This window comes from Zalophus californianus, chromosome 8 (genome assembly GCF_009762305.2).
Source record: "Zalophus californianus isolate mZalCal1 chromosome 8, mZalCal1.pri.v2, whole genome shotgun sequence".
In the NCBI taxonomy this organism is placed as follows: domain Eukaryota; kingdom Metazoa; phylum Chordata; class Mammalia; order Carnivora; family Otariidae; genus Zalophus; species Zalophus californianus.
The window spans coordinates 62,994,883-63,017,016 of NC_045602.1; the positions used below are offsets into that span (position 1 = coordinate 62,994,883).

At 36.8% G+C, this 22,134-nt stretch overlaps 1 long non-coding RNA gene across 1 annotated transcript in view; it reads right to left on the reverse strand.

Annotated features, from left to right (window-relative positions):
• Positions 1–2,816: 2,816 nt before the first annotated feature.
• LOC113938145 overlaps positions 2,817–22,134 on the reverse strand; it is a 104,377-nt gene continuing 85,059 nt past the window's right edge. Inside the window, exons 2-3 of the long non-coding RNA XR_003524835.1 lie at positions 9,496–9,557; positions 2,817–2,847 (exon numbers count right to left, since the gene is read on the reverse strand). This is a non-coding gene — a long non-coding RNA (uncharacterized LOC113938145). The remainder of the gene's footprint in view (positions 2,848–9,495; positions 9,558–22,134) is intronic.

A 22,134-nucleotide genomic window follows, 5' to 3' on the forward strand; every position in this document is an offset into this window, starting at 1 on the left:
TCTTCTCTCTGCTATCCATTTACCTAATATATCCATCTTGCCAATAAGAGACAAGAAAAACAAGGTAAAGTCATAAGAAAAGAATGAAGGAGAAATAGAAAAGAGATAATCATAGCTGAAAACTTAGCTTAAAAGAGTGAGTACAAATTTTAAGAAACTAAACAAAGGAGCATAGGGAAAAAGAGAGAGAGAGGCAAACCAAGAAACAGATTAACTATGGAGAACAAACTGATGGTTACCAGAAGGGAGGTGGGTGAGGGGATGGGTTAAATAGGCGATGGGGATTAAGGAGAGCACTTGTTACGATGAGCACTGGGTGTTGTATCGAAGTGTTGAATCATTAAACTGTACACCTGAAACTAATATTACATTGTATGTTAACTAACTGGAATTTAAATAAAAACTTAAAAAGAAAGAGTTAGTATGAATCACTTTTGAGTTTCCTAGCAGCACAGGCAAAAAGGAATTCACAATGGGTTACAAAATCTCCATTATCTAAAAAAGGAACACACCAGTTAGGCAAGAGACATTTCTTGTCTCGATCCTTAAATCCAACAGTATTTCTTGTATGTGTTTATTTTAGGGAAACCAAGCCGTATAATGATCAGACAGCAATTCCTCCAATGGTAAAGAAATATTCATCTGGTTGCACTTAGGATTTTCCATTTAAAATGTGGTCAACAGCTCAGTGTTCCCTGGTATGAGACTATTATACAGTTCACAGTCATCTCAGCTTTTTTAAACAACTGTAAGAGTTGGCTAATGACTTAAAAACCATGACATGAACTTTTACAACTGTCACATAAGCTCAACAGAAATAAGACCTATTGTATACTCTGTACAAATGGCCTATATCACATCTCTCTTAGAAGCAGAATATCTACATGAAATAAAATCTTGGCAAAAATTTCAACACACTGCTTGCCCCGCAGCTCCAATTTATGTCCCTTCACAAGCAAATTGCCATGGGTTTTAACTAATGAAAAACCAGTTTGTTTTTAGAAAACATCCTCATTATCAGCTAATATAACAGAAATGACCAGGAAGAGCATGATTTAATATGGATTAAATGTGAATACAACTTAGAAGCTTTCTTCTTGTTGAATTAGATAATCAAAACTATTAAACAGTATTTCAAAATGCTTTTCATAATCCTGGGACCATTAATGTCATGTTCAAATCACTGTGGATTTTTGTTGTTGTTGTTGCTTTTACTATTCATAGGGATACAATGAGTCATTGGCACATTTCCAGTGCAAGATGCATTTGAATAATACATGACATGCCCTTTAGCTAGCATCATGATGCCAGATTTAAAACAAGGTAAGAAGTTTCCTCCATGTACACTTGCAGTGTTCAGCTGTTCATAATCTATAGCGTTAACAATTTATCATCAAACCCAGCGACTTGCTGCCAACTTATCAAAGTGGCCACTGGATGCATATGATCAAGTCTGAGCATCTGGCTCTCCTCTGTTCCTGACATTAGCACAGACAACAGAATCAGTGGACTATTGAATGCAATTACAGTAAGCGAGACAGACAATAAAGATTGATAGCGCCTTCTCTTTTTATCACACACAAAACTAGTGGGGGTTAAAGCTTTGCCTTGAGCTGCCTTCATTTAACAATGATTGAAAATATGCAATTGTGTTGGTAAAACACTGTAGCCTGTACCACTTCATTTACTGGACACATTATCAAATTAAATGAAAAGTGAACTGCCAAAAGCAACAGTTATTATATATTAATGATGAATATTTACTTAGCATTGTTCACAAATCATACAGAGAACAGAATCCTTCTTGTTATCTTCTTTGCAGGTTACAGCTGAGTAGGTTTAACATTTCTATGTTTACGTTAAGTCTTCTGTCTACAAACCTCTAAATACAGACTTGCACAATTGGTTTTGTGTCTATCCATGTGATTACAATGTGTAATTAATAAAATGCTCTAGTTGTAGATGAATCCTAATTATTGAAGAGCTTTCCCCCCCTTTATAACAGTTCCCATTCCTGTAGCTTTTTTTGTAGCAAGAGACACTTAGCCAGGGGTAGATACTGTAACCAAAAGGTTAGGAACTCAAGCATCACTAAGATTCCAAAATATGAAATGTGAAGAAGACCCTCAAGATACGGACAAACCACAAATATATATTTTGTATTTTTCTCCAAAGATTTTTATTTTAGTAGCCATGGGGGATATAACAGTTCACCCATAATCTGACCTCCAAAATAAGAAACACACAAGGGGCAGAAGGCAAAATGGGTCAGTATAGAACTATTGAGCAGACAAGGGAAAATGGATCCTGTCTCACAGTTCATACGGAAGGAAATTGCATTCTAAGCGAATACCAGTAAATCTGAGAATACAAAAATAAGTGTCTCATTGTTAAGTGGACAAACATTTGGTGTGCATACTGGTGTGTCAGAAAGACTTGACGGCAGGCAGACATGATTGTTCAAAGTTATGTAGATTAATTCAAGGTTCTTTTAAAAACACACACATCTGGCTCTTCCTTTCCAACAACAGATATAGAAAAAGAAGGAGCTCATATATGAAGTGTAATCATGTCTCTTTCTAAGACTGGAATAGCCTGTAAAACTCTGCAACATATCCCAAACAAAAAGAAAAGAAGAGGTAAAAGAAGAGGTGGAAAACCAGTCATGGGCTTTCTAAAACCACCCCACTGCTTATTCTGTAAACAATTAAATACATACTCAGAAGTGTTGACTTTGGAATTAGAGCATCGACCATATGCAGTTAATATAAATAGCAGCATGAGGTATAGGATATTCAGCAAGTGTGAAAAACTCACCAAATAGCATCACCACAGTGGATTGAGAATCTGGAAGCCAAAAAGGAATGCTGAATCAGTATTCATGAATGTAAAGGAAACAATTAAGTTCTCTAGAATTTACCTTCAAGCAAAATTTAAGTGAAATCACTCTTTCTAGGCATATTCAGATTTTAAGGTTCTCGTAGCCTTTAAATCCTTTGGAGATGTGAAGCCTTTGGCAGTTACTCTGAAACCCAACGAACTGCTAGACTTATCTCAGGAGCTTCATAAAATGCTAACCCCTGGATCCCAATCTTTGGGATTTTCTTTTCAATACATTTTGGGTGGAGCAATAGTACTCACTATAGAATATCTGGCCAATAATATATGGAAAGCAGAAAGAAAACCTATCTCCTCTAAAGACCCTGTCTATGGTCTTTTTATCCATGCATATATTTTTATCTATTAATATAAAAGTCAATCATATTTTCTAAAAGCAATAATATTTTCAATCACTTGGGGTGGGCACTTCATAAAAATTTAAATGAAAAAGAAATACATATGTTGATGACTAAAAATCAACACACTCCATACAATACAAATGAGAACATGAAAGAATGCTCTTGCTATGCCCTCAACAGCTACCCCTCACAGAGTTAATTACTATTAAATACAGATGTGTATTTACAGTCTCTTTAGGTATTTACTTGTAATTTATTTGTGTATGCATTTTTCATAATTAAGATTGGACTACACATACTGTTCTGTAAATTAACTTTTTCACTTCATGTTATTCTGATTTATATCTAGATCTATCTAAAATTACCTATTTTTCAGGGTGCCTGGGTGGCACAGTCAGTTGAGCATCAGACTATTAGTTTCAGCTCAGGTCGTGATTTCAGGGTCATGGGATCAAGCCCTGCACTGAGCTCTGTGCTCAGCATGGAGCCTGCTGGAGATTCTCTCTCCCCCTACTTCAGCCCTTCCTGCTTGCACTCTCTCTATCTCTAAAATAAATAAAATCTTTAGAAATAAATAAAGTTATCTATTTTTCTTATTTTTAATGGCTATATAGTATTCCATAGTATAAATAATCATAAATATTTTAGCCTTTACCTTGCTTTCATTATTGTCCTAACATATTGGTTTTAAACATGCAAAAAAAATGTTTCTATGGACATCCTTATACTCTATCTTCATTTGTATGTGGTTTTTTGTAGTATAGAAATGGAATTTTTGCATAAAAGATATGTGAATTAAAAATTTTAATATATATATTGAAAAATTGCCCTTCCAAAGAGCTATATCATTTTCTGCTCTTACCTACAAAAAGTACAAAAAGGCCCATTTCTTCATAACTCATTGATGTTAAATATTTTTCATAATTAAAAATTTTGCCAATTTAACATATTAAAAATAGTATCTCAGGGCAACTGGGTGGCTCAGTTGGTTGAGCGTCTATCTTCGGCTCAGGTCATGATCCCAGAATCCTGGGATCAAGCCCCGAGTCGGGATCCCTGCTCAGTGGGGAGAGTCTGCTTCTCCTTCTCCCTCTGCTGCTCCCCCTGCTTATGCTCTCTCTCTCTCTCTCTCTCTGTCAAATAAATATTTTAAAAATAAAAGTATCTCATTTTTAATTTTTATTTTCAGCTTCATTTCGTGTGTTTATTCGTCATTTTCATTTCTTCCAAGAACTAACTTCCTGTTTATATCCTATACCCATTTTTGTATTGTGTGATTGATCGTTTTCTTGCTACTTTCTAAAAGCTTTTAACTTTGTATGTAATTTAAATCAGAGATTTTGTCTGTTCCTTAGAATGGTCTTTCCCAATTGACAATTACAAAAATCATCTCTTGTGCTATATTTTCATACTTTTAGTTATGTACAGTATTAAGATGTTTTTTAAAAAAACTCCAGGTGATTCTTATCACCATTCAGATACAGCAGCTTACTGCATTGATTGCAATGAAGCCTAAATAAATAGCCCAAATCTGTGGGTTTGAATCCTGGCAATCCTTTTTAAAAACTTAATTATTGACCTGTTAACTTGAGATAATATACCTATCTCGTAGGATTATGGAGATTAAATACGATAAAAAATATAAAGAGCCTAGCATGGTGTCTCCCATAGAGAAAATGCTCAATAAACATCAGCTATTAGTATCCTTATCATTATTATTTTAACATAGCTCCAACTCCTTGTTTTTGTATTCAATTCAAAGTGCCTTTCTACTTCCCAAGCTTCTCTCAAGACTAAGGGCTGTATCTTGAAGTAGATTTTCACATGGGACAATCACCTTTATGAAGCCAAGGGCTCCTTAAGGAAATGCAACTTTAAAACAATAGATAACAATAGATATTTCCTTAGTTACCGGACTATTTCTAAAGTAGTAGTTGAGCCCTGAGGGCCTTAAGAATAAAGTGCTGGCTGATGCAAGTTGATTACACTACAGCATATTGAGTACTGCTGGCAACACTTGACCTAATCCTAAAATCGTGTTTGGCACTTAACTACACATTTTACAAAGACTTGTGGGTAACCTCTGTCTGGCAGCCCAGACCTGAATATCCTGTGGCCTCTGCTGTGTCTGGGACTCCCAGACTCAGGCTGAGCCTCTGTCCAGTGGACAAGGAGAGGGCCTGGTGGCTTGTCTCACTAAGAGATCAGAGGACACACACCTGGTATGTGCCACTCATGCTTCACAGACTGAGCTTCTCCAGAGGAAAACAAGCCAGGCTCCTGGGGACACTCAGGCTGCCAGAAAACCCCAGGCCCTCTATTCCAATGTCCTTCTGACTCATTACTTTTTGACCAAGGATCTTTGGATCTTTGGAGGACATGAGTTAACATTAAAGCCTACTTGTGCTTTATCTACACTTTGTGAATCCAACTCTCTATTAAAGTCCACTTAAACTAACAGAAAAAGAACTTGCATCTAGCTCCACCTCTAACAATCTATAATCAGAGGAAATTCAGGAAGGGTATTACATTTTGTCCAGCACCAGTGAACAGTGTAGCTTTCTGTAAGTGTCTGTGGTTATTGTTATTATTAGGTAAATAATATTTATTAAGCACTCTCTTAGTCTGCTAGGGCTGCTATAACAACGTATCATAGACTGGGTGGCTTGATCAACAGGAATTTATTTCTCATACTTCTGGAGGCTGGGAAGTCCAAGATCAAGGTGTGGGAAGAATCAGTGTCTGGTGAGGGCCCACTTTCCAGCTTGTAGATAGCTGCCTTTTGGCTGTGTCATATCGCTTTTCCTTGGTGATGCTCCTAAAGAAATAAAAATCTTTTTTTCTCTTCTTGTAAGGGCACTAAGCCTAGCATAAGAGTCCCACTCTCATGATCTAATCTAAACCTAATTACTTCCCAAATGTCCTGCCTCTGAATACCATCACACTGGGGTTAGGGCTTTACCATATGAATTTGAGAAGCACATAAACATTCAGACCATAATTAGCATTTACTGTGAGCTTTGCACCATGCCACGCACTTTACACATATCATTTAAATTAATCCTCCCAGCAATTCTTTGAAACAGTTCTACTTATTATCCACAATATACAGAGGCAGAATCAATCAAGGGAATAGTGTGGCTGAGCAACCTGTTCAAAGTCAGAGTTAGTATGTGTGGAGCTGTCTCGAAAACCTGCTTTCTTAGCCCCCGTGATAAAACTGTCTGCCCTGCTGCATGCTATTCTAGGAGAAGAAAGAGATGACCTTCTCTTTTTAAAAAAAAATTCAGGCAAGATTTGTTTGTTTTCTTAAATAAGCTTTTTTCTCTTTCCCCGACCCTCACTTCTTAAAACAACAAACACAACCACCTACATTAATTGTAATAAAGTACCTTCAATCAGTTCTAAATAAACATACAGAAGAGAATGAAGGTGGGGGGATGAATCTCTAAGTAAGTTAGCTGAGATGAATGGAAAAATATCATTCTACCAAATATTTTGGAAGTCCAGTTTTTAGAGGCTGAATTGTGTGCTCCCAAGTTCCTATGTTAAAGCCCTAACCCTCTCAGAATGTAATCATATTTGGAGATAATGTCTTTAAAGAAATGATTAAGTTAAAACCAGGGCTTCAGGGTTAGCCCTAATCCAATATGACTGGTGCCCTTATAGGAAGAGGAAATTTGGACACAAAGAGACACCAGACACATGCACATGCAGAGGGACAACTGTGTGAGGACACAGGGAGAAGACAGACATTTTGCAAGCCAAGGAGAGAGGCCTCAGAAGAAACCAACCCTGCTGACTAACCTGAATCTCAGACTTTCAGCCTCTAAAATTGTGAGAAAATAAGTCTCTGTTACTTACGCCATCCAGTCTGGCACTTTGTTATAGCAGTCGTAGAAAAATAATACACCAGTATTTTTGTCAAAGAAACGGGGTGGCAGTGGGAGGAGGGGAGCCAGAATGCAGGAGTCACCAGGAATTTTGCCCTAACTCGTGGTTTCTATACAGGCTACTAGTAATTTGCAAGAATTTTTTTTAAGGGAATGAATTGGGAGTCTAAAGGGTACAAAGATAATCTTAGCCCTGAGGAAAATAACTATTTGCTCTTGAAAATACCTCTAATCAGGATTTTTAAAATTCCCTGTTCATAGATAGTCAGGTACCTTCTCCCTCTTTGTCTCTCCCTCTTCCTCTTAATATTTCATTCACCATCCCTATTGTGATTGGCCTGTGTCCTCCACAGGACAGGCATGCTGATTACGTATGAATACATCAACTATAGAGAAATGAGTGCAATCGAAACATGGCTTGAGGTACTAACATCCAGTTCGGATTACATATTGGTTGAGTAGGACAAGTAGCAAGAAATCAACTAATTTCTGCTACGTGTGGTTTACCCACTCACATTACCTCATCACAGCCATGTCTCCTCTTTGCCATCAGTCAATGGGCTGGGAGCAAAATCAAACACTGACCTGAGCTGAAATGTACTCCCGATCACAGCCATGCTCCCCCAGGAGCTGTGGGATAACTGGCTTTATGCCAGGAGAAGTAAGCTTTCCCTCATTTCTGCTCACTAATAACCTTTCCTCTCTTTTGTTTGGATCTTAATGACCTAAGCCCTTCACAAGAGGTTCACCTCTTTTTTTTGGGGGGGGGATATAAACCCAAAATGGCAGATAACCCAAAGAAATAAATATAATTTAGATGTAAAATAAAATCTATCTACTAGTGTGTGTATACATGAATGTGTATCTCACTGGCATGCACCAGATTGGACTAAATGGCAGGAATTTCCCAAGGGAAGATAATCTCCAGATACTGCTACAAAGGCTTTATTCCCCACACTCTGCAAATTATTTAATTTAAACACTGCTTGATATGACTCTCTGAGGAGAAGGGTGTTTTCCCAGATCCATTTTTAATTTGTTGGTGTGTATATATGCATGTGTGCATATAGAATTGACCAGACAAATGCATTCACTCCTTCAGAGAGTCTAAGCACAAGCTTCTGATTGCACAATCAGGGGCTTCCCCAAGTTGCCCTCTAAAAGTAGGAAAATGATGAAATATACGTGTAACGTCTTTTTTTTTTCTGTAAGAAAAAATAGGCAGAGGTTCAGCTGTTTATAGGCTAGGGTCCCCACCCTGGACGTTTTCCATTTTCTTGGGAGACATTACTAAATATTTTTTTAAATCGTGTGTGTGTGTGTGTGTGTGTGTGTGTGTGCATGCGCGTGTGTGTACCTGCACCACGATTAATTTCTCACAATAGAAAATGGTCACATTCATTGATGAATTTTACTAAAGCAGGAGAAGCAATGCAAATATTAAAGAATCAGTTCTCATCAGCATTGGGTAGTGCTGTATCATGGGCCAGAGAGATAATTTATAGCATTCTTTTAATCTTTCTGCTCCTTCCACTAAGTTTACCTTCTACTGCTTTTCTACTACATATTAATAAGGGAAGGATACCCAGTGAAACAAAACCCTGAGTGTCCTATTATGTATTTTGCCAAACTTCATCATGAAAAATCTTGCTTTTTTAAGAGTTTATAGGTCCCATTAAAGGATTCAAATTAATTTCTCCTCTAGACAGAATTTCTTTACATAAGGTTCCACAGAAGGGCTAACCCTGCCACGAATGCAAACTTGGGCACATAGGGTCCACACTGGAGAGTCTTGTTATCTTGGCTAAATCAATTTAAAAGCAAATAAGCATTAGGTAATAATTTCAATATTAACTTACGCTTCTTACTACTTCATCACAGCAGCTAAAGTATGTGAACTCCCTTTCACCCTTCACCTAGGCTTCCTCTATTCTCTCCCTATGTGGTACCCTCCACACACAAGTAAAGTGACCTCCTTCCTCCTACCAGCCTAGTTATTTATTGACATAAGCTTGCATTCTGGGGCATTATCAGCTTAATGCATAATTCAAAATCTCTCAGTTGTGGCCTGCACTTTTGCCTTATCCCCTGCATTCTGAATGAAAGATAAGGAGAAGTATTTCCAAAGTGGACCCACAAAAGCACTCCCAAACATTAACATTGCCTCCTTCCCCTCCCTTGCATGTCAGCCCTTCCCCACCCCTCAGAAAACTGTGCACCTTGCAACTCACACGCAACACACCCACAAACGTATCTTACTAAGAAGAAAACAATCCCAGAGATGGTCTTAAAGCTTAGGCTGAGTGGGGACCCAAGAACCTTTGGGATGAAAGGGTCTTTAAAGTGGAAAAACCAGTTATTACCTCAACAGTCACATTCTAGACTGGCAGCCAGATGTTTTCAGCAAAGCAATAGTTTCAGATCTCTGTAATTCAAAAAAAGAAACACCAGCTTTAGAATTTTTTTTTCCAGTGGGGCAGTGGAAGCTGTGTGTGTGGTGGAGTGGGAAAGAGGAGGGTGAATGGGAAGAGGCGGCAGATGGAAAAGGCTTCTTAACATGTTGGAGGGAAGGAGGAAAGGACCCAGAAGGGAGGGAGAGAGGAGGGCAGGGCAAAAGGGAAAGAGAGAGGATGAAGGGTTAGGGTACAGAATGACTGGGGAACAGGAAAGGCAGAGAGACAAAAGTTTGAGAGGGCTTCAAGATCAACTGTCTTAGGTAAATGCAGACAGAATCAATTCAGTAAAAGTGGCTCAAGTGATTTTTTTCCCATAGTGAATTGACTGCTTCTGATTGAATTGATTAAATTAACTAGTTATTTTTTTTAATGGTGTGTGAAGAGAGAAAATGAGTGCATAAGCCCACCTGCAAATACACAGAGCCAGTAGCCTGTATGCTCGATTTGAACACATTAAAGACTTCACAAGCATAAAAAGTACACACACACACACACACACACACACTCTCATATGTTTGTTTGCATATGCGTGTGTGTGCAACTGTTGAATTTTGTCAAAACTGCTGCTGTCCCCCAGAATATTTGTAAGCATATACAATATACATACATACATATTCTGAGCTGTGTTCTTTCTATGGTCCAAAAATTATTTGTCTTTTTGGAAAGCAGCTCATCCTTGACAGAGTAAGTCTGCTGTATAATGCATCCAGTACAATTTGTCAGCACCATTTTTAAAAGTAAGGTTCACCTCCCCTAATGTACTTTTGTCAAAGTCAGAATATATGATACTAAAAATTGTAAGGTCGCCAATATCATTGGACTTATTACTAAATATGGGCTTCTAGTAGATGGCTTTTTACATGCATTTTGAGTCCACCAAGCAATGATTCGTCCTTTTTTTAAACATAAAGACATGAATTATTAAAAAAATTAAAGACATTTAGAATAATGGTCTTCTATACGCAAAGTATTTATTTCAACTTTCATCATTCATAGTTTATTGCATTGATTTTTTTTCATCAGTTTACTTAGTATTAGGCTTTCACTGAACTCATCAATAAGAAATGAATTTTGGTAACTTTCAAACCCACTATATTACTTTTCCTTTTATTTGTAGTGAATTTTTCTTCTCTCCATGGTATTACTGCAATAAGTCAGTCATTATTTCTTTATGTTTTCCCTTCTTTCTTTAGTATTTCATTTCCCTTTAGCACATCTTGTGATCACAAAGAAAACAGAGACAGTTATTTCTTTTAACAGTTGAAATTGCTGCAAGTGATTTAGCTGTCATTTAACTTGATTCCTCTCTTCTGTCTGTGGAGAAATATGTTTAATGTACTGGAAATTATGTTAATAAGAAAAAGCATTATCTCATTTAATGAAACAAATATACAAATATTTCAAAATAAAATAAAGAGGCAATCTTCACTGAGAAAAATGTCTCTTACGGTTTGCATAAAATAAACAAATGAGAAAAAAATCATGACTACATTGAAACACTGACAAAAATTATGCCTACATTCAAAAGGGGACAGGAGGCTTGGTAACTGAATTACCCTCAGTTTAATCAAATATTTTTTGAAAAATATGGGCACATATTAAGGATCAAATTATTAATTTTATATTTCCAATTACTTAAAGAAAGATCATTTTATTTTTCTAGAATGGACACTGGGTTTTTGAAAAGTTTTCTTTGTATTTTTTCTCTTCTATTTCAGTTGGTCTTTCAATGATTGCTATTGCTTGAATTAATAATTATCAGCAATCTTATTGAAAATATGACCCAACCCATGTAACTATAAGAAAGGTTAGAATTCCTTTGATTTTGCTAATCAAAACAGAGTCAATGAACTTGTTCCAAAGCTTTTATATATTAAAATTTATCTAATGCACAAAAAGGTTAAATAAATATTGTTAGTGATTTGAGCAAAACTTGAAGCAATTATGTAATAAAAGCATGACCACAGTAACAGAAACACATAATTAGCAATTTAATTACTGGCATGAAGACAAGCTAAAGATGTCAATAAAAAAAAATCTTTAGTGACAAGCCGATTTTATTCTCTTTACTGCAATTTGTAAGAAATATTCACCACCTGATAAGCAAAACCATTTCTATACAAAATACCTACCCCTCTACACAGTAAAATACCCAATTTAAAATATTTCTGATTTCATATCATTGGCATAGTGAATCATTCCATTTTCTCCCATTTAGATTAGCACTTTCTTTTCTCTGAAAATACAATATTTCCAGTCAGCAAGTAAAGAACATTATGTTTTTTTAAATGAGTTAAAGTAGCAGGTGTTCTTTGTTTCAATTTCATTTTTTTTCCAGCTTCAATAATGTGCTTGACAGAAATGCTTCCATGTATATGACATTCCAAATATCCCATCTTTTCTCATCTTCTAAGTTTCAGCTGAGAAGCACACATAAACCATGGATTGTTTTAAAAAGAGATAAATTACAACTATAGTAGAAGTAGTCAGGCTAATTGGATATTCCTCTAGGTCTGTCACAATTTCTTTTTCCTCCCTCGTATTTGTATTTAGAGTTTTAAGGTGAGAGGTAAAGGAATGATAGGGTCCACCTTTATTTTTTCATCATGATCCCAACTTTCTGATTTTAAAACAGTCCTAAACTACTTATTTTAAAGTGTTCAGTGAATGCTTACTACCTTATATGTCACTGGTATTTAACTAGTAGCAGAAAACAGATATCTCAAGATAGAACCATCCTGAAAGAAGTTCGATCTTATGATAAAAAGTGAATCATCTTGGCTGGTGTTCAATAGCCACTTGCACAAGCCGAATGCATGGAGTGAAATCCTGAAAGCCAGACTTGCTAAGAAATTTGGTTTATAAATACCCTTGGGGCATGATGGAATACACTTAAAAAATAAACTCCGGCCACTAAGAACATAACAAATAATATTTCTTCATAACACTGCCTTTTATAATTAACCTACTGACTCTAATCATTTTGACACATAGTTCTAATCAGATATCCTAATTAAATATTCAATTCTTGACAGAAGAGCATACAATACTCAAAGTTTCTAAGGAAATTGAAAATGTTTTAAAAGGTATTTTACTTAGCTATAACTTAATAAATGCAGCAAAAGCAAGTAACTGGGAGATGACTTTTTGAAACCTCTTGGCTAATGTACTGGTTACTACAACCATTCATTTCTTACATATATTTGGACTCAAGGTCCCTTATTTCCATAAAAATTTCCCTTTCCAGTGAGTTTTTGATCACTGTACATTATATTATATATCACCATCAGCTTCTAAGTTTCTGCTTTAGCCATAAACCTAAACTACCTGGAATTTTTTTAAAATGTCATCATCTAGGTTTGAAACTCTCTTTCCTTCTACAGGTACAAGTTGTCATTAATAAATATGTTAATATACAAATGTCCATGGAAGACCGCCAATATTAGCCATTTTGCAAGATAGTTAAGCAGTGGCACCTGCCTTTGTGAAGCTTACATTCTAGTTAAGAAGATGGTGTGCCCAAAGGTAATGCTGCCTCATAATTCAAGTGCAGTTATGATAAATACCAAATAGCCGATAAAATAAATACAAGAAGGTTCACAGAATAAAGGGAGCACATTGTCTTTGTGGGCAGACCCCCTTTATAAGTGAGTACCAGGGACAGAAGTTTATAAAGCTTTAAAACGCATATCTCATTTGAGCTAAAAGCTAAACAGCCCCTCACAGAGGTGAAGAAACTGACACTCAAAGAGGTTAATAATTTACCCAAGCAAACATGTATTCAAATGGGAACTCAATTATAGTCCTGTTTGAATCTAAGTTCAGGGCATGAAGAAGAACACATTTGAGATGGAGGAATGATCAAAGAAGTACATCAGGTAGAAAGCAATGGAAGGGATTTGTGAAACATGTGTGGGACAAAGGTGGTTTGCTTGCCTAGGGAGAGCAACAGGAAAAGTGAGCGAAAGATTGGAAATAAAAAAGTTGGAAGCAACGGAAAATTGGAAATGTGTTCTCTGGGCAGTGAGGAGTCTTTGGTAGTTTCTGAACAGAATGATGGTATGATGAATGCTGAATGAAGCATGAACTGAAAAGATGAGAGAAAAGACAAAAAGTGAATGCTGTTGATTCTCCACTCAGACTCCTTTACCAGAGGGCAGCCATCCCCCAGCTGCTGGGAGTATTGGCTGCTAAAGCCCTTGGCTGCCTGCTTTTCTAGAGAATTGTCCCCAGCCTTGAGGATCCACTTCACTGGAGAGGTTAAAAGACCCTCTACTATCAACCCATACAAGGACTGCCTGAAATGGGAGATACAAAAGCCAACTCCTTCCTCTTAAGGGGCATCAACTTCGCAGGGCAAGCTGAAACTAGACTCTAGCTTATACCACATGCATCCTTGTCTCAGACTCTGCCTGTAAGGAACCTGGCCAGAGAGGAGGCAGTGAGAGCCTGAACTATCTTCCTCTCTCTTGGGAGAAGAATGACTCATGATGTTAACAGGAGAGTGACAGCAGCTTTATCCGTCTTATCCAGAAAATAATCGGTGCACAGGAAGAGCAACCAGGGCAAACATGAAGGCCACCTAGATGTGTTTTTGCTTTTCCGGGCTCCTAGGCTTATATTGTTCAAAGAATGAAATTTGGATGGCGTTGCTGGGGAAAAGTTTATAACTCAACCACTCTAGTCTGCACAGGAGATACAGTGAAGCCTCCACTTTGAGTGGAAATGGGGGAAAAAGAAAGGGGGAATATTATTTCATGATAGTAACCCACTAGAAACTTTGGCTTTCCCTGTCCAAATCTCAACTGAGTGTCGCACAGCTTAGTAAATCATTAACTTCCATTTCTCACAAAATGGAAAACATTGGGCTGCCTGCAAAAAATACATTCTAAATTTAAATCTCTCCAAACTGTGGAATGAAAAAAGAAAAAGTAGCATTTTATAATACTAAGAAACTAAAAAAATTAAGTTTTCTTCTTTAAATATAATAATCAGATTTCTCTTGTACCCCAACATAAATACAACAGTACCTTGTATTCTTATACAATGCGTTGTTATTCTCCATTACACCATTTAGGGATATTAAATATTATTTGTGTCTAGGTGAAATTTCTTATTCTCCTCTAAATGGAAAAAACAAAAACAAGCAAACAAAAAAACACCCAGGTGCTATTTAGGATGATTTGCCACAAAAAGACATCAACTTTCAGAGCATAAATGCTAAGGTACCTCACAACAGTTCTATAATGAGGGAGGGAAGCACAGAGGGGAAGAGGGAGAGAAAAGAGAGGGACAGGGATGACCCAGGGGAGAAGATGAAGATGTCATGACCAAACCACAAAACTTCATGAGCTAATATGGCTTGAACTTTCTTTTCTTCTTAATGAGAATCCTTCAGTTTTCATGAAAGATTTCTTTAAAACAATTGGGATCTGGGGCACCTGGGTGGCTCAGTCGTTAAGCATCTGCCTTCGGCTCAGGTCACGATCCCAGAGTCCTGGGATCGAGCCCCGCATCGGGCTCCCTGCTCCACGGGAAGCCTGCTTCTCCCTCTCCCACTCCCCCTGCTCATGTTCCCTCTCTCACTGTCTCTCCCTCTGTCAAATAAATAAAATCTTTAAAAAAAATAAAATAAAACAATTGGGATCTAATATTCAATCTTTCTCCCTCTTTTCCTATATTGATAACTACCTGAGAACCAATCTTCTTTTCCTATCATGGAGTCTGGTAACAAATGTATGCTCAGAACAAATGTCCTACTTGTGCAGTGGGATCAGATGATTGTTTGTAAAAATTAATAGAGATGTCAAAGAGAATGTTAAAACTCAACAACAGTGTTCTCAAACTTGAGCAAGCTTAACCTGGGGAGCCTGTGAAAATACAGATTCCTGGCCACACCTTTAGAATTTTGGATTCAGTAGATCTGAGGAGAGGCCAGATATCTCTCAGTTTAGCAGGCACTGTGTGTCATTCTGGTGCAGATGTCTGCAGACCAGACCTTGAAAGCCACTCCTCTAGTGATCTCATACTAGGCTTTGAACCTTCCTTATGCGTAGGTCATAATCTCCCTTCTACAAAACCTCTTCTCTAGCCTAGATGCCTGGGTTATGGTGATGCTACTAAAGGAGAGACAGAATCTAAAAAGGGAAATTGAGTTTGTTTTGGTAGGGGAAGGGGGACTGGAGAAAATGAATTTGGGATTGGAAGCGTATAGTTTTAGGTACTGTAGGTTTGATTGCTCCTAAGTTACACACAAGGAATCACGAAATTCCTTGCATTAAACAATGAAGCCTATCTTGAAATATACTCCGAAATGGAGGGAGAACATCACCAGTCAACAGAATAAAAGACAACCCCTGAGCATTGATGTTGCCCTTGAAATACAGCCACCAACTTCCCCTAAATAAATACTGGTCCTTAAATTAGATCACACCGTTTGGAGATTAAACTTAGTTGTCAGATCAGTTTTGAGAATGGACTCTATTTACAGTGATGTGTTTAAAAATTGAGTAACCTTTGCCTAAATGCACAAAAAACAACACATTTGTTTCTGACTTGTTTTCTCTCAAAAAGAAATACTCAGAAAAACATATTTCACTTTCCTTTGGGATAAGGTAATCCCTCTTTAGCATTATGTAGGACACATAATTGTGCATCAACAGGGATGCTCAGTTTCTCTTATTTCTGGCAGTTTCTTAAAATAAACATTAGAGGCCACTAAAATGAACCCCAACAGTAATGGCAATGATGAAAATGAAAGAAGCAAACCTTAACACATTTAAATGTAAAGACAAATTAATAGTAGCTGCTTCCCCAAAACACTGTCTATCTCTGGGGCAAGTATAATGAAGCTGAAAACTCAAAGGGCTGGCATACTGTGGGTTGTGTGGAAAGAGGTACCATGGAGAAAGGTGCTTTTTTTTTCTTTATTGAATGTAATCCAACAAAGATTTGGCAGACTACATATTTAAAAGGTTGGGAATGCTTGCAGAAATTGATTCATTCACACTGTTGTGAATCATTTAGCACACACTTCAGAGAGTTTAGCATCTTAGTCTCTGCCTCCCACTTCCTAAGAAAGGCTGTTAATCAAAATGGAAGACTCGTAGAGGCAGCCTTGGGAATGGGACAAAAGGAAGACAATGAAGGCGCACCATGTGGCATGATTTTCTCCTCTAAGGGCAGCTTGGTCTTTGTTTTTCTTTGAGGGTGGAATGTTTAATGCACCTAAATTAATATATAGATTCTCAGACGGGGGTCATGTTTTTGAATGGGCTTGAGTCAAAAAGTACACTGCCTATTTCACTTAAATGCAGCTCTTCTTCAAATTGTAAGATTATGGAGTAAAAAAGAGCATAATTATAAAATATCTAAATTAAATTACTTAAAAAGCCTCTGTATTTGTAAAAATCTTGTCATGATTACAAAAGAAAATTATCTTTCTTTAAAGAAAGAAATTTTATGTCATCTTAACACATTTTTTTAAAATAATAAATTTACTAATCCAGTGATGGACTTTAGACCAGCACATTAGAAACAGGCCATGTAAAAGCTGAAGTTCACACATATGCACATATATGAAACTAACAATTTAATAAAGTCAATAAAATTTGCTATATTTCTTTTATTTTCAAAATGCCAGTAAATTTACTGGTACTTTAAAAATAAAAGATGATAAATTACCAGTTACATAAAATATAAAAGTGACAAATTGCTAATGCTTAGGATTGATAAATGATGTTTTCAAATAATTAACAAAAAAACATAGTAAAGAAAAAATATACAGAGTAAATATGTATTTACTTTCGGAAAGATGGACAAAAACAAATGTAGACACTTATAAAACCAAAGTAAGATGAGCAATAGCACTGGATGGGATCCAGAACTGTACTAACCACACCTCGCATCGAATTCCTCATCCACTATGCCACGGCCACTTTCACAAGGTTACACTCCTGGGTATGCGCCCTAGCCCCAGAAAGGTCTTGTCCCACAATTACAGCAATATAATAAAGATGAACATATATTAAAGATGAACATCACATTCATCTAGGAAAAAATAGTAATAGGAAGGGAAAAACAAGGAGGAGTTCATTTTTCAAGTATCTGCAAAGAACACACAAATAATCCAAATAACAGCTCATTTAAAGGTCACTTACATTTGGTTATAAGATGCATAATATACCTACTGATAACCCATTTTAATCTATCCCTTTGGTAGACAGAAACAAAACTAATGAGAGGCAAATTTACTGCTTTGTCATTAGGCCCAAAGCAGCAACTGTGATCCTTAATTCTTAAAACACTTCTTTCATGCCTTCAATACATGAACCTAAGTTCTTTACTCTCATAATCAACCACCCTATTCCTATCACCATTTTAAAGGTGATGATGAGGGGAGAGAGTGGGGGAGTAACTCCTCCGGCTTTGTGCATTCAAGGCCCTGTCTCAACAGTTCTTGTTCTAAATCAAAGGCAGGGAGAAGACATTCAGGGCAGTCATTGTTTTCATATTCAACTTGGTCAGAGCTTCTGTTCTCAACCCTTCAGTCAAGGGCCTCATTCTCAGTGTAAGTAGGTTAGAAATTGAATTTCATACTATAGATTCTCCTTCCCTCCATGTGTATAATTAATTTTCGTTTGTGTAAGAGTAGCAATCTGTGACTAAAAATGTGAACGCTGAAAAAGTGATTCCTGTACGACTGAGGATGAACTTGTATGTTGTTTCATTTTAAATAGTGGTTCTCAACCCTGGCTGCACAATTAGAATCACCTGGGGAGCTTTTAAAAAAATCCTTGCCCAGGCCCCATCCCCAGAGATGCTGACTTAATGGAGTGGGGTGGGGTGGGGTCCAGGCATTGATTTTTTTTCCAAAAGCTCCCCAGGTGACTCTAATGTGCAGCCAGGGTTGAGACCCACTGATTTTACAGCCTGACTACTGCAGCCAAAGTAGAACTACATGATGAGGCAGGAAGTTGATTTCTAACCTATGGTATTCAATGGATTTACGCTGGTAGGCAAGTGGATCTTAGTTTACAAGCAATAAAATGGGAATAATGATGTATTACATACCAAAGCTAAAGAATTAAATTAGAAGATTTTTTTCTTATCCCTTTTAGGTATGGGTTTACCTGAAGCTCCAGGCACACATTTTGATATCTTAGAGGACAGGAAGTGAAACATGAGTACAAAAATAAAAGGATATTATTAGCACCAATTCTTGGAAAAAAAAGTTCTCCAATTAGACATGGGGAACAAATGTATTTGATAAATATATGTTAAAAGCTAGCTTAGAATTATTTTTAAATTGCATTTTCTCAACATCTCATTTCAAGTTCACATTTACTTTCATACAATTTAAGATCCTTGGAGGCAATGAGGTATTGTTATAAGATGGATGGATTCATCTTTCAACATATTAGGATAATGACACTGCCCATATTCAGGCTTCAACCTTTACCTGAGAAATTTCTGCTCAGAAAAAAATCCAACCCTGAGAGACATGTGTCAAAACTTAATCATTCAACTTCTCAAGTAAAAAGTTACAAAAATATGATAGCAGACCACCATTTTCTTTTAATTTTTAAAGACAAGTATTCCAAATAGTAACAACATTCAAAAGCATTTTCACTTCACTGATGTTTTTCAGGATCCCAGTTATAGCACGGTGTTAACAGCAGCATGGTGAATGCCTTAAAGTAAAATCAGTAGGGCAGATATTTCATTAAAACCTTAGATTCCTTTTTAACTCTAGTGGTAGAACTGGATGACATGATAATTATGTTATATAGAGATTTATTACATTTTGATATCAGGCAACATCCCTTGGCCTATATTTGTATCTGTTATATATCTGAGGTTTTCACAGAATGCAAGACTAGTACAAGAGTGATGAGGGGCTCAAACACAATGCTTGACCTAAATACATTATGTAGCACTGGGTATCTGTTAAATAGGTCAGCCTGGGCTCTTAAAAGTTATGCAAAACTTATTTCTGCCACACAGGAGATATGTCACTAGTCAAGCTGTATAAAAATCAGCTTTGTAGGCAGGAAGAAAGTGCTCCTCATCACTGGGGGGAAAAAGCTCTTTTGCCATACATAAAATGTCTTAAATACTATACTGTTCTTGTCATATGTCTTTAGGCCACAGAAAGTAATAAAAGCAATAAGGCTGATGAAATGCTAACAATTCCAGGATTCATTTAAGTGGATAGGAATTCTTTGAGCTGTGCTACAGAAATTTTTATTCTTCCAGCAAAAGCAAATGGGATTTCGAAGGTGCACAAGTCTTAGCTATTAAACCAAAGTGATGCCTATTTTCACGGGATGCAGACCAGCTGATGGCTTTTTTTAGTAGTGACGAAACACGGAAAGTTCTCTCTCACCAGGGCTAAGGTGGTTCCACCTGTACCTCCACTCCTACTTTAGTCAAAGCTGTCTTGTTCTTGGTCATGTGGCTCCACTAGCTGTCTTAGGTGTACAAGACATTATTTTTAAAACATCAAATAAATCGAAGGCTCACAAAATTCTTCCCCGCTCAAATAAATAATATGCGATGTTGCTAAGGTTTCTGCCTGACCATTAGGCACTAAAAACACAGCCAGTAGTTCTCAAAGGGTAGTACCAGGGATCAGCAGCATCAACATCAACTGAGAAATTGTTAAAAATGCAAATTATAACTGCCCCCCGCCCCGGAGATCCATGAATTAGAAACTCTGGAGTTGGGGTGAGGTGATCTGTGCTTTAACGGGCCTTCCAGTTTGAGAATCCCTGAACTGAACCATCATTAACTTAGCTTGAGAGTACACATAACAGTTTCATCTTAACAAAACAATTCTTAATCATCCTTAACAATTAGGGACAAGAATCAAGGTAAAGAATATTCTCCATCCTCGTATTAGCCAACATCAACCTCTTCCTCCAAATAAATTTTTATAAACAGTGGACAAGTGCAATGTTTATAAGAGGTTCAGAACCCTTTCCAACTTGAACTTAAAAACTCAGGACTTCTCTGCTTCTGGAAATACGAATTATGGCAGCGCACTTGTTCAGAAGAAGTAAAGTATGAGGAAAATAAAAGCAAACTTCAAATTACTCACTAATCATATAGTTTAGGGATTAAAAAAATTCTACAAAGTTAATAAGGACATTAATTCATAGTAAGATTCCATTTGTGGGCATTAAAAAAGCAAACCAACCAACAAACAAAAACACTTTCTTGAAGAGTGACCCTTCACAGGTAGGCACTCAGGAATATAAATTGCCCAAATTCACATAGATTAATGAGCATAATAATAAAACACTGTTCATGAATGTTTGGTCCTGATCAGTAGCTCCTATATGCTAAAATAAATACTTCTCATTGAAGTACTGAGATTTTACCTCTCAGCTTATTACCTTCCACACACTCTTCATAGGTTTAGTTTAATGTATTTTAGTTCGACTTCTGAGAACACAAATTCTTACAATTTTTGTATGATTGAAAGACATTCATTAAAAAAACAGGAAATGAAGTATATGCAAATTTGAAGCAAGCTAATAAAATAAATTTCTTTAAAGAAAAAAAAAACAACCCTATCTGTTCCCGGTAACACACTAAAAACAAAACTCAGAGCAAAACAGATCTCAGCTGATCAACTAAACTGTAATATGCTCTGGGAAATGGCATCCACCTTATCCCATACACCTGTTTGCCAACAGTGAGGCAGCAGCAAAATCTGCATGAGGAAATTCAAAAGCAAAAAGTAAACAAGCTTCTTCATTCTGCATTATCACACGAGACTCTAAAGCAGGTTTTTACTACCAGCTTCTTGATGATATACTGAACTTCACGGAGGTTAGTCACATACTGCAGGTAGCTTTTGAGTCAAAGTCAGTTCCTCTGGGACAAGTGATTATTTTCTTTCTCTCTGACCTAGTGAATGCAGCAATGCTCCACACATACAGTATTTCTGCCCTAAAGGCATTTATGTCCCACCACCTTACCCTCTCATGCTCATAATGCTAGGCAAAGTGACAAATATAAGTCTGCCCTTAGTTTGCATATCGAAAACAAAATACATACAATGCTGCTGCTGTTTTTATTGCTTTGTTATTTCATCATTATTCACCACAGTTCTTGCCTTCATTTGCAGAGTTTGGATTTTAATGTAATGGCCATTCAATAAAAATGTTGCTTTTAAGGGTTTGCATATCATCCCATTTTCTCTTCAACCCTTCAGCAACCATATGGCAAGCAATCAGGTCTGCAATCACTAGGTCCATATTATGTAGAGCATGATTTCGGCATTATGCTATTACCCATCTGTTTCTGTAGAAAAAGACATGAACCCGTGTATAAGAGGTCAGTGGTTTCATTGCACACCGTATTCCAGAAATCTATCTCTGTTCACTTGAGATCACTTTTGTGATTTACTCTAGTCTCCAGGCCAGACTTTCTCACCCTCTCTCCTTTTTTTTTTTAAGAAATACAGACTATCAGCACAATTTGTCTGCCTATTGTATAAAATTATTTGTAACTGTCAGAGTAGGCACTTAAACTTTC